Source organism: Chelonia mydas, chromosome 1 (assembly GCF_015237465.2).
Source record: "Chelonia mydas isolate rCheMyd1 chromosome 1, rCheMyd1.pri.v2, whole genome shotgun sequence".
In the NCBI taxonomy this organism is placed as follows: domain Eukaryota; kingdom Metazoa; phylum Chordata; order Testudines; family Cheloniidae; genus Chelonia; species Chelonia mydas.
Genome location: NC_057849.1, coordinates 334,821,309 through 334,836,411, shown reverse-complemented (window position 1 = coordinate 334,836,411; position 15,103 = coordinate 334,821,309). Strand labels below are relative to the sequence as shown.

At 40.1% G+C, this 15,103-nt stretch overlaps 1 long non-coding RNA gene across 1 annotated transcript in view; it reads left to right on the top strand.

Moving 5' to 3' along the window:
- Window positions 1–15,103, top strand: part of LOC119565081 — a 313,090-nt gene that overhangs the window by 144,681 nt on the left and 153,306 nt on the right. The window lies entirely within an intron of this gene.

Sequence of the window (15,103 nt, the reverse complement as noted above, 5' to 3'; positions counted from 1 at the left end):
AATCCTCTTCCGTTGGAACCTAAGAGCCACTATCCTGCGAGTTGTATGTATTTTTGTTATTGTTAATGGTTTGTCACCATGACACACATGACAAACTTGGGCATGCAGGGGTGAAAAGTGGAAGTTCTGAATTTATGGCTTAAAAATATCAAAATGAAAATCTCCTTTAATTTGCAATTAAAGCTGGGTTTGGGACACTAACAAATACTCCAAAATAACATAAAATTCTTTCCCAGTGTCTGCTAATTCTGGATCTCCGCAACAGCAATGCTGACAGGAGACAGCTGCTTTCCTCTTTTCCCTTGCTTCCTTGTCTGCTACGGGAGAAGTATCACACATCTTTAACCAGTTATGCAAGCTGCAGAACGCCCCAACCCCCTCCTCTCCCCAAACCATGTCTTCCCTTCTTAATGACTGCATGAAAAAACAAGTGTCTTAAGCTTTTAGTCTCTTGTGTTGCTGAAGTCACTGGAAGGTTTCAAGCTTTCCATTTGGAACTGGCTTGACTGTTTTTCAATTGCATGCTCTCCCCTCTCCTTCTTGCACCCCACCTCCTCCAATGAAAAATTCCCAAGTGACAAAAGTTAACATAGATATTTGTTTTAAAAAGCACAAGTGTTAAACAGCCTATGGCTTTTTGGACAGCCATGTTCAAATATATCCTAACACCCCAGTCTTGCAGTCACATCTGCAAGCATAGACTCCTGAGCCTGTCTGGAACCCCATTGATTTCATAGGCCCTATGCAAGGGCACAGGGTCTGTGCCAGCAGACCTCATTTCAGGATTGGGACCTTAATTATGAGTTATTAACATTAGCACAGGAAGGGGGAAACTACGGACATTTCTTTCAACAGGCATTGCCTCTAAACAACTGACTAAATATTCAGTGACTTTATAGTCATGGGATACATCTGTTTTCCCCACCTTTCTCCATTTTTCCTAGTTTGCTTTGTTTGATAAATACATTTTGATACATTATTTACCCAGCTCTGTACCCTCAAGACATTTGTGTGGCTGTTTCCCCCTGTGTCATGTATGCTTAAAAAGAGTTAAAGTGATTTAAGGGAGGGAAATTTTGATTCACAATGAAGTCCATCTCTTGGCAAGGTTATGATTCCCTCTTGGTTTACACCTCAACTGGAGTCAGATGGAACAAAGGGGAAAGCCTTCTCAGAAGCTTGTGGCCACTGAAATATAACAAATATAAAACAGAAAACAGTGACTAGCAAGGTTTCAGAGTGGTAGCCGTGTTAGTCTGAATGAGCAAAAACAACAAGGAGTACTTGTGGCACCTTAGAGACTAACACATTTATTTGGGCATAAGCTTTCATGGGCTAAAACGCACTTCATCAGATGCATGGAGTGGAACATACAGTAAGGAGGTATAAATGCACAGCATATGAAAAGACAGGGTAAGGTAACTCCCATCTTAGCTTATGTCCAAATACATTTGCTAGTGACGAGCAAGATTCTGTATCTAATTGCAGTAAAAGGCTTGGTAATTTTTTTTATCCAGATAGTTTGGTTTTTTTAGTTGAATCCTACAGAACTGAATTGCAAGGGATAGGGCTTGATTCTCTTGTCTCAAATTTTATACTGGACTTATATAACTGATTTATCAACCTAATGGAAACAACCTGGTAAGGCCATGAATTTCAGCTAACTGCTTGGACCAAATGGGCAGCAATATCAATGTCTAGAGGGGAAAAAGAGTGCAGAAGAAAAGTCAAACAAAATTAAATGAACCTGCTTAGCCCTTGTTATAGGGGAGTTACAATAGCATGACACTAACCACAGTTGCTTATGCTTAAAGCCAAAAGGTAAGCAATTAGTGGTTGAGTCAGGCCAGCTCACATGCAGTTAATTTGCCTTGTGTTCAGGATCTCCATTGTGTTTGGAGCAGGGAGGAATTTTACATAAGACCAGTACCATTGTCTGTTTTAATGTATTTCCTTTTGTTAAAGCTTTTGCAGGTTTTCTTTATCCTTTCTTAGAAAATCATATATAACTCTCCTTGGGTAATCTTGAAGATATTCTGCATTCAAACAGTAGAGAAATACTTTCTGAAACTATTAAGAGGTCAAAGTTTGATCTCATCCTCTAATGGTATATTATATCATCGTATCTTATATCAAACAGCAACATTTACTGCTGTGAAAGACTCTGCAAGAACACTATGAAGTGAACAGTCACTGAAGAAGGCAGCAGCAGCTTAAGCAGGAACTGCTGCACTGTGGAGGGATAACTAGGGCCACCCTTCTCCCCAGCACCCAGACACTCAGAATTGTGCAAGGGAGACCCTCTGGGGCACTAGGTCCTAACCAGCACCCCCCTTCTCTTCTTGCATTTCGCCTTTGGGAAAGAAATTACAGGAAGGAGCCAGCAAAAGATGGTAGGGGCAGCTGCAGAAGTAGCTTAAGAAGGGACCAATACACACTGATGTTGAAGTATTTGCTACAGTTTTGACTGGGCATTCTATTCCCCGTGCTGATAACTATTTGCTCCAACACCCTCCCATCTCCTCTTTCACTGTGTCTTCACCTCAGCCCTACCAGCCCTGCATTCCCTTCTACTTCCTATCCTGGACAGTTCTCCCTACACTCCTCAATGTCCCCTCTCCTTTACTTTGTTGTTCTGTTCAGCACATCTCCTCGAACTCACACCCCACCTCCCCAACATAAATCATGGAACTAACGGGATATTTTCTGTCATCCAATTGTTCATTGTTGTCTATTTACATTGCAAGCTTTCTAGGGCTGGGAATGTCTAGTGTTTGTACAGTACCTAGACCAATGGGGCCCGGATCGTAGCTGGTGCCCAGGCACTAATGTAGCAAATATGATTAACAGGAAAACGTGATTGATGAGTTGTATGTGCAGATATGCTACAATGTATAATAACTTCTCAGTATACTATACAGACCAGGACTTCTCAACTAAAGAGTTTGTCCAATGGTCCTCTCCCATTCAGAGTCACATGGACCACCTCCTCTTTTGTTTGTCATTTGTAGCCACTACAGCAAACGGTTACATAGAAAAGTGGTAACTGAGGTATTTTACACTGTTTCACTGATGAGCTCCCATCCTTGAGGATCATTCCTGTTCCCTCTCTTCTTATGTGCTACTAGGAGAAGGATGCGAACTGGCTCCTCCTCCATGTTTCCAGCTGAGTTTACAGGCACCGAGGCTCTTCTTTGCAACATCCCTAAGACCTCTGGTGAGACAAGGAGGTACAGTCAGTGCCATTTGACTCACCAGCTCTCTGGAGACTACCAACGAGAGCTAAACAGACACAGTCTGAGAATCACTAGTAGAGGCTACACCTAAGGTTTGCTAGTCAAACGGGTGCCTAATGTTAGGCCCCAAGGATGAGATCCTCATTCCCACTCCCCAGTCCCTGTATGGCAGGTAAAAGGGCTGAAGCTGCATAAAAGGTCACTAAAAGCCCCTGTTCCTCCTAGGGGTCGATTCCCCCCACCGCAGGCACTAAAGAGACAGCTGAAGACCCTTCTGCAAGCCCCGGCATAGGGGACATGCTGGCCAAAGCACTGTGCAGATTCCAGGCAGAGCTGCAGGCTGTAGGGTAGCCCAGGGAGGCTGCTGTAAATTTGACAGGCCCCCAGGGCAGACCAAGGATATATCCATACTGCAAACCACAGGGTGTGACTGCAGATCAAGTAAACATACCAGAACTAGCTTTAATCTAGCTTTAGTCAGGTCCTGGAGCAGTGAATCTGTGGCAGCATGCGCTAGCCACCTGAGTAATTGTGCGTGGCTTTACTGCTCCAGGACCCAAACTGGCTAGATTAACATCACTTGGGCATGTCTACAAGATCTGCAATCACACCCTGCAATTGCAGCCTGGACATACCCTAAGTCACAATGGGGGCCTCCGCAGCACTCAGAGCAACAGCCTGTCTTTCGAAAGGGCTGGGCACTGAGCAGCTCCCATTGAAGTCAGTCTCTGACTCTCTCTGTGCTCCAGGGATTAGCAGCTGCTTAAAATCTAGTTGGAATTGAAGTTGGGTGGGGTCAGCAGGGCTGTGTTACTTTATAGTTATTTCTAGAGCTGCTGTTACCTTGGTATCCAAATCCAGTGTGAGAAAGTCATCGGAATGATGGGACTTGAAGGTCTGATGGCCTGCAACCTGTCATGGTAGAACAACAACGAATACTGTCTGTGTCAGTAAACTGCCCAACGTGGGTCGGGTGGGGGGCAGACAGGAAGAAATATAAACCATGTATTACCTTTGGCCCCTATTGTTTTTACAGCCAGTTATTTTACACAACTATCATGACTAATACAGGCGTCACCAACACATTGCTGTTAATGGGGAATATTCTTAATGCATCTTTTTCAAAACAATTACTTGAATCCTATGTGAATTATTTAGAATTCGGACATTGAGGGCCTGCCCCGTGGGACATTCTTCTTATTGCGTCCTGCATTCGCGCTCTCACAAGACAGATGAGCACAGTCCCTCTGCTTCCGTCATAATGAAACCTCCGATTGATTTTTACATGACTTCCTCATATGAAAATCTGCACCCATGCCTTCTGTCAGAAATAACAAATATTCTTTTAAATGAGTGGCTTGTTCTATTAACAAAATACTAACTCATTCTACTGTGTTTGTTTCTCTCTTCCTGATTCCAATTCCTCACCCATCAGGCATCTACCAGCAGCAGCAAGCCAAGAGTTCTCTTGATGGCCTCGCTGATTGCACAGGAACTAATCTTATTTTGTTCTAAATGATACACTCTTATAACTTAAAACCAAACATGGACAAAACTGAGCTCTTTATCTTCCCTCCTAGCCATTTCCCTTCCCCCATTCTTCATGTGCTCTTTCAAAGACAATACACCATTCTCCTTGTCACTCAGGGCCATAACCAGGGTTGATCTCTGCCTCTCCTCCCTCCCTTTCCCCGTCCAACCAAGTCAGGTCTATATCCTTTCACTTATTCCTGCACAGTACCTCTACGATCAGCTGCTTTCTGTGTTTTTGCACCTGAAACTCCCATCCAGGCCCTAATCATCTCCGTTTGTGTAACCTACTTTTCTCTGTACTCCCTGACATCCACATCACCTCCCTCCAGTCCACACAAGCCGCCGCCATGAAGAGCATCTTTTTAGCTGTGTACTTATATGTGTCCTCCTTTCATAGCAGTCAGTTCATTTCCTGTTGCTCTCACCTTTTCTGTCTGCACTGCAAGCCAACACTATACTTATGGGGCAGCAAAGGGTGTCGCACACCGATCACTGTATATCTTGGAACATTATCTGTTGCAGGTTAGTGGCTTAGTCATTGAATTTAGTTCTGGTGAAAGGTGTCACATAGGATAAAGAAAGCAAGCTCTCCCTAAGTATATCCAGGATATTATGACATGAGCAGTAGCTATTGAAGATTCCACATATCCATCCCCAACTATATGTCAACATCAAGACTGAAAGGATGTTCTGCTCCTTCTGTCTGTCATATCCATATATTATGGGCAGGGACTATATTTTTGTTATATGTTTTTACAGTGCCTAGCCCAGTGGTTCCAGTTTCTAGATCACATTGTAATTAATAATCATAAAGATCAAGGACGAATTCTCTAGAAGTGTGAGGGTAGTTGAGATTCCAGGCTTATTTAATGAAAGGCCTCACTGCTGATGCTAATGCAAAGAAGCCTATAAATTGATAAAATGATGCTGCAGATAACCAAACCACCCAGAATGAGTAAGCAATACACAGTGTTTGGATTGTCATTGGACGATCTGGCATGCGAAAAATGTGCATGCCAATAAAATTCAGGCTCTTACCACTTCAGATGCTTAATTGCAATGTTGAAGCTAGTGCCCTGCATTATATAGCTAAGCTGATTTATAATTTAGATGAAAATCAGGTTAATTTTTCTCACTTCTCATATATAGTTCTGAAGTTTAGTTAACGTTCTAAGTACCATAATTTATTTTTCGCTCTAATTTTCTCTATTCATGGAGGGAGAACTATGATCTAATGAAACTGACATTAAATTATCAAACAATATTGAACAACCTAATGAAAATCTTAAGCAAAAGTCACTGTAAATTAGTTATTTACTATACTGACAACACAAGCCTTTGTAAACCTGATATTGTTCTTATGTAAACTCATGAATGGAGACTTTCTCAAATAAATTACTTAATAACATCAGAGAGTCATTGGCTGTGTAAATATTTCCCAGGGGCACACACTCAGTTTCCTGAATTTAAATGTTCAATAGAATTTCATATTTGTCACCTTTACTAACGAGTTTTTCCTTATGAAATCATTATTAGCATGAAAAAGTTACATTTTGTATCTAACTTCTTGAATTAATGCTGTTTAAAGACCCTGAGGGTTTGAAAGTTCTTTTACTGGAATGCATCATTTACATAATTTTCATAGCCCGAACACTTTCATGCTCTCAACTATGACTGCACATTGTCATTTCTTTTATGCTTCAAGGCAGCAGCTTTTATTTTTCTCCACACAAAACAATTAACAGAAAATAACAGGTAATAAACATACTTTATTTTTCAAAATTATATTAACAATGAAGGGCCATATTTCATGGCTCTGCGGCAGTACTGTCTGCTAAATAGTAAGACAGCCTATGATGCTCTTGTGAGTTTTACACTATGAAAATATTTGATTAGAAAGGGGAAACAATTGCATTAAATGAGATCAGGAAGCTTGCCATCGTTTTCGATATGAGACCTTTGCAAGCATGCAGCAGCATGGCCAGACTTTTAAATAGACTAGACGGTATTTCCTCAGACATTATATGGGCATAGTCCATCCCACTTAACGTGAATGGATTAGTTACCTGACAGGGTTTTGTCTACCTGTCCTTGCTGATATAGCTTCCCTTTATGACTCCTCTGCTCCCTGAAACTTAGTGGAACTTTCTATCTCTCTCAGTCCACAAGTTTACTGGCTTAATCAAAAATTTTCCTGACTTTGACCCATTGTTGGTTATTATTTATTATTTGTATTATGGTCGTACCTAGAGGCCCCAAATCAGATGTGGTCGGCATCATGCAAACACATCATGAGACACAGTCCTTGTCCTGAAGAGTTTCCAATATGTTGGTGCTAGAGCTAGGGTTAGAACCCAGGATTACCTGGTTTACAGTTCAGTGTCCTAAATATTAGACCCTACTGCCTAATTTAAATGAATGTTATAGATACTTAGGGATAGTTCAGGGGCTGAAGAAGGCTTGTTTAGGTGATCTGTTTTGGGACAGACTGTTAAGACTCAATTGTTAAGTGCCCAGATAGGTGCATGAAAAATATACTACAGTTAACACACTTCTAGACGAGTGCATTGGAATAATTTATCCTATCACTTCAAACTGAGGAAAATTTTCCCCATCAGCTGCCTCCACCTTGAGCCAATGACAAGTTAAGAGAAATAATGCAGTGCAGTAGACATTGACTTTTAGAGCCAATCTGCTGTATCTCAGATTTCCCTCAGTCTTTTCAAGCTCCCACAAATATATGGTAGGCAGGGCTTTTTTTGGACTGGAAGAAAAAAATTGTCTAAGTAGCCACAGAGTTTCTAGAAATTGGTCTAGATGGACATTGGTCGCACCCAGTATGGCCGTTCTTATGTTTTTAGATGACTAGGTGGATCAGTGGCTCTTCCCATCCTAATTTTTGACTGTAACCTATCCGTGGTATTGGTGGTGTTGGGCCATCCCTTTCAGGGCAGTGTCAAATGCTGAAAAGAGAAGCACTTAATCAAAACAGAATTTATTGTTAAAAGCAAAATCGAAATTCTACAGATTCTATAAAGTATGAATTATTGTCCAGCACAGATTGCTAGAAATGCCTTGTGGCTGGTTATAATGGGATTGGTAGGTTACTTGCTATGTGCATGCCAAAAAGAGGGTCAGACATCCAAGTCTCGTCATCATCAATCTTGCCTCTTGCACTGGCCGAGTCTCATTACCCAGATGCTTGCAGAGCTGTAGTGGCCAGTCATGCCATCCAAATGAGCATGTGCCCTTTTAATTGTGTCCAAACAAACACCAAAGGTCCACATATGTTTTTTTCTCCTGGAAAACTTCGTAAAGAATGTTGTGTAAATAGTGAATGTCAATATCCAGATGGCAACGGATTTGAAGTGATTTTAAGCCACTTGCTGCCTCCTAGGTCTTTATGCTTGTAAGTTGTGTGCTGGGATGCTAAATGAATCCAGATATTGATTTCTCTTGTGTTTTGCATGGCAGCATCCAGTGATTTAGGGCCTAATCCACAGCTCACAGAAGTCAGTGAAAAGACTCCAATTCACTTCAGTGGGTTTTGGATCAGGCTGTAGGTGAGTCTCCATGTAGAATTACCCTTGCTTATGGAGGACTCTCAACCAAGGCTCTAGCTGCGCCCTGAAACATTCTACAAACATGTCATTTTTGCTTCCATTTTGCAATATGCCTTAGATTCCTGGTTCATTCCAGTGACACTGGCTCCAGGGTAGAGAAGGCATCCCCAAAACTCAAATGAAAACATGTAACTCAAGTTCTCCATGTATTAGCGGTGTTTGGCTAGTTTAAATATTTTTTTAAAAAGACTTGCATTGAATTTGGTACCACATTTAAACTTGGTGTGAGGTTGTTGCCCTGGAAAGCCAAGGACTACCATAGAGTCAGAAAAAAACAAGAGTAATAGCACAAGGACACTGGCATTTCCTGCTTAGAGTTCCATATTGTAATCGATGTTTACCTGTTGTACATTGACTGGTGCTTCGACATCCAAGACTCCAAGCCTGTTCTGACACTGCTTCTACTTTAGTCACTAAAATGTTGTCCATCCACAAAAACTGGTAGCCCAAGAGTATTCCCACATGTCTAACTTGGGGTTCACTGCACCACACTTCTTTCTTTCTTTCTTTCTTTCTTTCTTTCTTTCTTTCTTTCTTTCTTTCTTTCTTGTATTTATTTTACAAATTAAACTCTAAAAGACCTAGTGGGTTAAAAGTTCTTCAAACATGCAAATAGTTTTCATTATTGTACACCTCTCTCTTGCAATGTAAGAAATAAACAATACATCAAGGGGTACTTTGTTTCTCAATATAAAATTAAATCATCGTTTGGATGAGAATAGACAGGGAAAAGCTAGGTGTCCAGTTTTATTTTCTGAGAAATATATGCTTAGTAATTCTGACTTGTCCACTCAGCATGCCATACAATGGCATGCCATACAACTTCTTCATTGTTGCCTCTTGACACACACTTACCATTGTGAATTTTATTCTGTGGGATGTGTTTTCTCCACAGGCTTTTGGAAAGAGAGTGGACTGAGTGGTTGGAAAATCTTTGAGCTTAGTATCCTCACTATTTTTGTTGTGTTGTCAATGCATGATACATGCAGGCTTTTGTACTGTACTGGTGTTTAGATTGTGTATTTCAATTTAGGTAATGGGTGCCCACTTTATAGGATGGGATTATATACATCTTAATTAAAATGAGAAAAGGTCAAGCTATTTAGTTTATTGAAGACAGAGTTAAAAGGTGACTTGATCGTAGTCTACAAGTACCTACATAGGGAAGAATTTCTGATAGTATAGACAGCTCTTTAATCTTACCAAAAAAAAGCACAATGAGATCCAGTAGTTGGAAGCTGAAGCTAGACAAATTCAGACTCGAAAATATGGCACAAGTTTTTAACAGTGAGAGTAATTAACCATTGGAATAGCTGCCTAGGAATGTGGTACATTCTGCATTCCTTGCCATCTCTAAGTAAGACTGGATGTCTTTCTAAAAGATATGCTGGAGCGCAAGCAGAAGTTATGGACCTGGTGCACAGTTATTGGGTAAGGTTCTTTGGCCTGTGTAATGCAGGAGATCATACTAAATTATCACAAAGGTCTCTTCTGGTCTTAAAATCTATGAATCTACAAATGCATTCTATAATTCTTTGATTAGCCAAATTAATTATAAGTTGCTAGCACCACTTGGTAGGATTATATCAGTCACTGTAATACACACAATGCTTATTTACCCAGTGCATACAGTAGAGTGAATATATCTTGTATGTTTCACAAAAGATATTTTTAAACAGAAATCACAGAACACTTATCCTAACTATACTTATAATATGGTGGCAAGAGCATGTTGTTTGTACATCCCCATAAATATCTATGGTGCTTGCTGATATATAAAACACAGTAAGGAGATTTTCAAGGCACAAATGACAGTTGGGCACTTAACTGCCATTCAAAGTCACTGGGAGTGAGGTGCCTACCTGCCATTTATGACTTTGAAAATGTCTCCCCATGCTGCCTTGTAAAGCTACAGTCACAAAGGTCAAGAAAGGATTTAGGCACAGCCAAAAAGGGATTAGGACAGACAATCCTGCCTTCATGCAGACAGTTTCAATCTTAAATTCCCATAACTTTTTATTATTGGAAGAGTTCCAGATCAATTCTTAGTTTAAACTGATTTGTTCATTTTCACACTGATGCCACACACTCTGTGGCACATTCTGTCTACTTCCTTGTTGTAAAATAGATGGATTTATGTGGGTGGGTGAGAGGAGCCTCAGGGCCCTCTATACTGAGCGGCATCCATTCCAACGCAACAGCACTGGAGAGCTTTACTATTAGGAAGACACTGTGCATCTGACTAGTGTCATTAATGTCAACTCTAGTGTAACCATGAGGTTCCTAACTATTTACGTCTCCAAAGTGTGTTAGTTGTGGGTGAATTTGTATAATTGTATGATTCTGTGAATCAGGTTATGCTGAGCAGTTGGCTCCAAATCAATTACTCAAATTGCTGATGTAGAGTCAAAACTCACCACCGTCCCAGGATTTGATTTTATTAAGGCAATCTAACAAACTCTAACCCTAAGCTTCTTCCAGGATTGGATGTTCCTAGAGTTCATCCCTTTGGAGTTCTGAGCCACACACCATAGACAGGCCAATCCCACATCTTCTCATCCAGGCTGGAATTACACTGTTACACTTGCCACAGAGAGTTAGCATCTCCCAGCAAAGTTCAAACACCTGCTAACAAGTCAGGTCAATTGAAGACTCCAGCTACCTACAGTTTATGTTACATAGTTCATAAATGGTGGATATCTATAAAATTTGACTATTTGCATAAGACATTTTGAGAGGAAATCTGATGGGAAGTCTGTTCATGTGAGATTGTAGCCGTATCCAAAACATAACCAGAAAATGGGCCCCTTCTAATTCTAGATCTAATGACTAACCCAACCTGCGGAGTCCAATCCAAGGATTCTAAGCCAACTCCTCCAGGAATTTTGAAAGTGTTTGGATTTCACTTTCTGGTTTCAGCCCACTTCTGACTATGGTTATTGTAAGAAGACGTGAGCTACCAATCTGAGTCATATGAATATGTAATTGAGCTTGAAATATCAGCCCTGTAGTGAGTGAGACAGTTAATTCTGCCAGTAAATGTTGTTCAGTGCTAACTGCTAAACCGAAATTTAACAATTAGTTTAGAAAATTTAAAGATTAATTTGTAATGGGAGATGAGAAGCAGGGTGCATCTTGTGTTAATCATTCTTTTTGAAATGCCTACAGCAGGTTAGGAAAAGAATGCTGCAATACAATGGGAGTACTAGTTTCCAATAGAGAAATCTGACCAAGAATTGAATGCATGCCTAATTATCTTCAACCAAATTTGACACATGTACCTACTGAATTAGACTGAGCTATTGCTACAAAACACAGTTTCTAACAAACTGCAAATGGACTGAATCTTCTGCTTTCCACATTTGCCAATATTAATGAACTGATATTGATATTATTCACTTACTTACTTATTTAATTATAACAGCAGTTGACATTGTCATAGCATAATAGTTGGGTGGCCATGAGTCCTATCTATTTCCAGTCTGTTTAAAGAGGAGTGCCTGCACGTTCCAGCCCCTGGTGTTGAGATTAAAAGGAGATGGCAATAGCGTTAGCCAAGCTGCATAACTTCAGTAGTGGAAATCAAGACATTTTGAGCTACAAAGATCTTACAAGATGATAAAACATTGGCCAATATTTTCAAACCTGCATGTTTAAAGTTAGGCACCTAAATTAGAGCTGGGCTTTTTCCCTAAAAAAAGTAAAAAAAAATAATAAATTGAATATTTTGGTTCAGAAATGCTGCCATGGTGCCTCATGGGAGTTGTAGTTTGAGTGCCCTCCTCCTCCCAGTCTCTTCTCTAGGCTAGGCATCTGGTCAGCCTACATCTCCCATGATGCAGCTGCCTCCCCTCACATTTTGTCCAAAAAAAAATTCCATTGGAAAACAATTTCAACAGAAATTGTTCAAACTGTCCTGACCTAAAACCATAGCTAAGCCTTGAGACACCACCTGGTCTTTCAGAGAGTGGGTGGTCAATGCTTTCTCAAAATCAGATGTTTTCAAAGTGGATACACAAAATGGAAGTTCCCAAAATCACAAGTCACTTGTGAAAATGTAGGTGTAAATATCGATTTAGCTGCCTAGCTTTAGACAACCAACTATGAAAAATTCTGGCCTCTGACTGGTTTTAAGGTAAGAAAGAGAAAGCTGTGTCTCAGGAGAGTTGTAAATTTGCGAGAAATACAAACAAGTTGAAAATTGTGACTACTCAAATCTAATAATACAGAAAATGTACTCATCAGGCTTTCAGTGCAGCTAAGTTTTTTTCATTTGTATCATACCTTCTTTTGTTTCCCATCTCCCTTCATGATATGAAAATCAGTGGTCAGTTACCTTGGGTATTCTGATTTTTGTCAGTTCTATAGCAATGTAATTGTAGAGACACTGCAGTTCGCTCATCTGCAGAATCCATAGTTGAGTACAGGATAAAGCTTGGTTTATGTAAATTTGTAATCCTGGAAACAGTTACCCTTTTTGAAGGGCTAGATCCTCAGCTGGTGTAAACTGGCATAGTTCCATTAAAGTCAATTGGGAAATGCAAATGTGTGATAGTGGAGGATCTGGCTCGAAAGGCTTAGCATAGGCAAACTTCATGTTCTGATACCCTGCCCATCTTTGGGGATTCTGACTTAATGAGTGTTCCATGACTGCAGAATAGATCACAATATCAGAATCAAGATCTGCCAGGAAGAGCTGAGAGAGGAGGATTTTGCCCATGGATTAGCAGCACAAATCCAAATGACCAAGAAAATACCATAGAAGGAGAGAATGTTCAGATATTTCAACTAAGCAGTGTAGCATAGTCATAGTGTACTCACTGCACTGCGCCAGTATGAGGGGAAACAGTTACTGAAAAGAATTTTAATATATGAAGCAGAGCCACATCATTCTGAAATGCTTTGAAAGGATCTTCCCTCCTGATGCCTCATCCTTTGTATTCTCTTGGCTCGTAAAAATGCCTTGATTTTCTTTTGCACTGACTGCTCAGAAAGTGTCATTTTCTAGCATTATAAACAGAGTATTCAGAGTGCCCCATTCAGTATTGACCTAGGTGTGAAAGGATGGTTCACTATTACAGAGAGTCAGTACTGTATATCTTCTCGTCCATTTTTCCTATGTTTCTATGATGTATTCTATATGCAGTCCAGTGGTCCTCCTGGGGATTGCAGCCACAGAATTATGGAAGGCTCAAGCAACACTAATGACAACCACGTTTGAGCCTTCTAGGCAGTACTTTGTACTGAAATGTACATTATATGGCCACAGTGGCAATGATCAGAAATGGTTTTGAAATTTAAGGATGCACTTAATGAATTGAGCATTTTGTTATAATGACTAAATCTAATGTGTAATGACTCATCTAAGTCAACAGACTTTCCCCTCTATATTGCAGATTTGCATTCTAACCTCCTTTCTTAAAAAAGAGAGAGAGAGAGAGAGAGAGATCAAATTGTGAGTCTATCATAGGCACAGAAGGGGTTGAATATGTAATAGATGTTTCAATGGAAGCCTGTGTATGATTGCTCTGATAACCACAGAGCCAAACTGAATACAATAGATTTCTTTACACTTTTGTTGTAACATCAGCAACACCTTTCTAGTTCTCTTAACCCAAAATGAAACAAATGAAATGATCCTAAAAGCAAGATATGTTATATTTTACCTTGTAGTCAGGAAAAATGAACAAGATTATATTTCTATTCATTTCCACAAATAACTTCAAATTCTAAATATGGATTTTAGTGCTCTCTCCATAAAGTACTAAAGGTGCAATAAATTAGTAATTTACTGTTTCCATAAAATCAAATTGTAAATGTAATGCATCTCAGTCAATATAAATTAACTTGCTTAGGGTTTACACAGTAAGATAAGCCTGTCGATTATGACAAGTATTTCTGTCTCTTTCTTACTGTACATGAATTTCAGAATGTGTTTTAACTCGTGCTTGTGAAAAGGAGATTAAGACTGAGCTTTCCAAGGGGTCTAGTCTATAGAATTTAGGAACCCTTAAGATCACAAAAACAAAACAAACTGATGGGCATGGAAGTTTTTAGCAGCTAGAGTTTGGATGGGCTGTAGCAAAGCAATATGGGTGTCAAGGAACCTAGAGAGCAAAATACTGAAGTCAAGATGTGAGATGATTGAGGCTTAGACAAGAGGTTTATCTGTTGGACTTTAGAGGAAGGGATAGAATAATATCCAAGATTTGGCTATGACCTGGACAAGTGGGAAGGAGGAGACAAAGGGCTTTTCCACATGGAAACTTAGTGTGTGGCACAGCAGAGTGTGACTGTGCAGTGCTCTAGCCTGACGCACACCAAGTTGTTGTGTGCAGTATGTCCTACTGAAGTACGTCAAAGCGCACATTAAATGGACAGTAGCATGAGCAACACTGCCAGTTAGAATGCAGCAGGTTACGGCACTGTAGATTTAAACCCCAGCTTGCTGCGCACTAAATGATTGTGTAGACAAGCCCTAACGTGACCGCCAGCTTATGAGCCACAGCCATAAACAATTCTTACATGTTAATAAAGCCTGAAATAGTAGGAAAAAAAGTTTCACTTCCTGTATTATTTATTCTTCAAACGCTAATGTAATAGTGAAAAAATATAGTGAATAAAATTGGCCACCAGTCATACCAAATAATGTGGTATGGAAGAAGAAGTGGGGGGATTTGATAGCTGCTTTCAACTACCTGAGAGGTGGTT